Genomic DNA, 4,507 nt, shown 5'->3' with positions numbered 1-4,507 from the left:
TGCACTGTTTTTATGTATGTTTTCGGCTGCTACTGGATACTTGAATTTCCCCCGGGATTAATAAAGTATATATCTATCTATCTATCTAATAGGGTCAGCATCATCATCAGCCTCAGCATCATCACCATCATCATCATCATCATCATCATCATCATCATCATCATCATCATCACCAACATCAACATCATCCCAATAATTTCCTCACTGTCTAAGTCTGTATAATAATATTAATAATAATAAAAATATATATTTCTAAATATATGCCTTTACTTGTAGCTTTTAACAAAAGGTTACTGACATTGTCCTACTTAAAGTGATTTATCTGTACTTTCATAGATTTAAGATAATAAATAAATGAGAGGTATTTTGTGCCCATTGTAAATTGTGCACAATTCTAGCACTGGCCGTGTTTGAATTGTTTAACTTTTTTCATTCCCTGCTGCCTAAATTAGTTCCCAACATTTTCTGTCTCATGACCGCAACATTGCGAGAGTGTTAATACAGGACCTTTACTCAAACCTTTTGCAATTTTTGAAAAATGACCATATGCATACCAAGTTTTGTCCTGACCAACAGGTTGGTAAAGACTGCCCTACATAGGGAACACTATATATTTTTAGGAAACAAATATGGCAGGACAATTTTGGACACTAATTATGCGCCGGAAATCTATCGGCATGCCAGGATTGGTCTCATAAAGAAGCAAACATGAAAATGAGCTGGTCTCCCATTGGTTATGGCATTAAAGGTAAGGAGGCCATGTTCGCATTTTCACATGTTATGTGCTTAGTGTGATATATATAAGCTGCTTATTATCTTGAATATATTTGGAATCTAAATGTAAATGTAAATGGACTGCATTTATATAGCGCTTTTCTAACCATTGGCCACCCAAAGCGCTTTACAATATTGCCTCACATTCACCATTCACGCACACATTCACACACCGAAGGCGGAGTCAAGCATGCAAGGCGACAGCCAGCTCGTCAGGAGCAGTTAGGGTTAGGTGCCTTGCTCAAGGACACCTCGACACTCAGCTAGGAGGAGCCGGGGATCGAAGCAACAACCTTCAGGTTACCAGCCAACCCGCTCTACCTCCTGAGCTACTGGAAGAATGCCAAACGTTATTCTTTTGATTAATTTAGGCACATTGATTGATTGATTGATTGATTTGAAATCATTATGTATCACATTACAACATTGTAAAAAAGGAAAAGGGCCTCCACAGTGTCTTACTTTGAAAATTGTTGTCTCATTTACTCATACAAATAGCTTACAAACCAAAGCTAATCTCAATTTGGTCTATTGAACAGGCATCTGTGTGGCCGAGCATATTAGCACACATCATTAAACCAAACAAGGTTTTCTCTTCCTGATGTGTACTGTCGTGCATACAGAATAACTAATCTGCACCCATCAGCATTAGAAATGATTCAAAAGATTTGTGCCGAGTCACCATTACCTCAAAGCGTTATACCTCATTACAATTTGTTGTTTTTTCATTATGCTGATACGACTCAAAGACAGGACAGGATTGACTTTATTACATTTTAATCCAGGCTGGGAACGACAAAATAAAACATTTTATGCAACACTATTGTCTCATAGAACACAACGCCCATCCCTGAGCAAAACACTGCAGACTCAACCCTCTAGCCAGAGTCACGTCGAGGCTTGCTTACCATGAAAAACATGAAAACCTCTTCCACTGCCACAACCCGGGGATAATGGACACATGTCTCTAAACCACTCATAAAGAGGAAGGGCAAGTGGGGGGAGGCCGGATTTGCAGGCCTGCTATCTCGACCAGCGAGGAACGCATTGGAGATGCAGGCTAGAGGAGACTCTGTTGGCTTAGCCGCAGCCCTGGAGGAAGTCTGGCTAATGGGACCAATTCGAACAGACTTGGGGAAATATCTTGGAAGGCAAGCTTGGTTACATGAGAAATGGACCTTGCCTTGTCCATTAATCCCATCTGTTTAGCATTTGGGTAAGATAATGGAAAGTTATATTATTTCCCCTAGTATAACTAGAATATTTTTGTCTTGGTGGCTCTGGAAGGGCTCGCATTTTTGAACATCGCATTGGTTGGATCAAGAGCTTTACAAGGGCACGCTGGGTTATGCACATGGCTGCTGCTTCAGCCAAGCACTTGGCATTTCCCTTCGCTTCCCCCCACCACTCTCCTGCTTGTGTCAAGACACACTAATGACCACACTTGGTTCCTGCAAAGGGGATTTTTTTTTTTAATGAAACAAATGTAGATATCAGATCACGACCTTGCCAACGTCAAACTTCATGAATCTAATTAAAGCATGCCTCTTACATTGATGCTCTGCAAGTTATTTGAATGTGAAATCTGACATGGATATTGTCTAGTGCATGCAAATATTGCGTGCATTTTTGGAGCGCAGTTATTGCCATCTTCCATCTCATTTGTCGAGTTTGTAGGCAGGCTCAAAATAAATGAAAAATTGTAATGCAGTAAAATGCTATATATAGGCAATGTTGCCAGTGTGCCAATTGTGCTAAAAGCTGTGCCTGTAGCAACAGCTTTTCCCCTTTCGCAACAGTGGCCAATTTAACCGAATATATGACAAAGGTAGAGTCAAAGGAAGGATTAGCGAGCTGACGTGTCAGAGAAGGTGTCCTCTTGGTCAACGTGTCACAGGATGTATCTGGATTCAAGTCTGAAAAGCCAGCCATCACAGAGGGCTGGCGGATAGCTGAAACCAGAGAAGACTCTGAGCCGTTGCATAACTCAGTGGTAAGTGACTGAGGGCGGGCAGAGTTGAGATGGTGTGGAGTTCAGATCTGATGGTGAACGGCTGGCCAGGTCTCATGGTCTTTGTTTTATTTTATATATCTCTCTCTATCACCTACCTATCTCTATAGTTTACTATCCTCTGTCTCTTTTCAATTTCTCTTGGTCTTTCTCTTTCTCTGACTAACTCTATCCTCTCTCTAGCTCTCTTTACCTCTTACGTTATTTCTATCCTGTCTTTTTCATGATCTCTCCTGGTCCTTACTTCCATCCCCCTCTCCCTCTCGCCCATGTCCCCAACCCCTTGTCCATCTCTCTCCTTCCCCCCCTCACCTTTTCTCTCTTTACCCTCGTCCATCTCCCTCTCTCCTCTATCTCCCCCCCTTCCGTCTCTCCCTCCTCGCCCCTTCCCCCCCCCCCCCCTCCCTCAATCTCCCCCCTTCCCTCTCTCTCTCCCCCTCCTTTTCCTCTCTTTGTGTAACAGGTCATGGCTTATTTTTACCTTTGGCCCTAAGGGTTATGAATAATGTGCGTGGTGTGCAGAGAGATCGCTTTGGCTTGCCCTGTCTTGGTATTTAGTCGGGTCTGAGCATTAGCACAGTGCCCAGGGGAACACCCCTATCTGGAGGGTTATATTGTTGCAAGATCATGCACAGCCAAGAAGCGTCCCAGGTTGGATGGAGATCCCAGTGTAACACACAATGACTGGGTGTTCTCTCTGGGCGTCATGCCAAGGTCACCACAGACAAGTGCAAAATCCCAGCTCAAATATCTTCTTGCAAGAACAGACAGACTTGCTGGCCGGCACATTGCAAAAAACATTATAATTGCCAATTCCATCACCGCTTTAAAAAAACAACAACCTTGGATTATTCCTTTGTTTGACACTTGTTATACCTGAAGTAAATGCTAGCTATGTTAATATGCAATTGACGCAATCGATTGTGAGCCCATTCTAAAACATGAATTTATTAGCAAAACAAAGAGGAGAGACACAATTTTCAGTTTCGTAAAATTATGTGTGAGGCCAATTCTATGTCGGCCTCACTCAAAGCAACTGTGCAACCCTCTACGTTGAACTGTTATTTTTTGGGACTCAGTGTCCTTAGATAATGTTCAGGAAGATGTTGTGCCATTGACATCCATGTTCAGACACCTGGAAATCTGCTAAAAGTCCCTCCATTTCCCAGTGGTTAAGAGATCTGTTCTTTATTAAACCTGAGAAAATATAATGCTATTTATTTCAGAAATGCTATTTCATACTTCACTGGACTACAGGTACTAGCTGTCTAAAGATATGTTGTGGATGTAAGCAATAATATATTCCTAATGCCAATGTTGGGTTTGGATAGGTGTGTGTGGGGGGAGGGGGGGGGGGGGGCTTGTGTGTCTGGGTGTGTGGGGGGAGCTGTATTTTATTCTTTTCTTTTCTTACAATTCCATGTGGAATTTTGCTTATTCATAAATGTAAAATTGCGGACTGCACTTTAATCTTTGTGACATTGTTATTCCTGCTCTTCGCTCAATAAAATATCTGCCCTCCTTGTATGCAAATAAAATGCTTAGCCTTCAGCATTCGAAAGTATACCTTTATACAAAAAAAATATGTTGACAGTGAACTCCCAAAGAATACTGAGAAGTCAACCATACAAATGTACTTCTATTATTCAGTGAGGAGTGATTGTAGGACTCAGTTTGGATTTCTGGTGATTGCACATTGTCTCTTTGGTTGTTGGTGTGTGC

Source organism: Gadus macrocephalus, chromosome 14 (assembly GCF_031168955.1).
Source record: "Gadus macrocephalus chromosome 14, ASM3116895v1".
In the NCBI taxonomy this organism is placed as follows: Eukaryota; Metazoa; Chordata; class Actinopteri; order Gadiformes; family Gadidae; genus Gadus; species Gadus macrocephalus.
Note: the sequence above shows the minus strand (reverse complement) of the source record.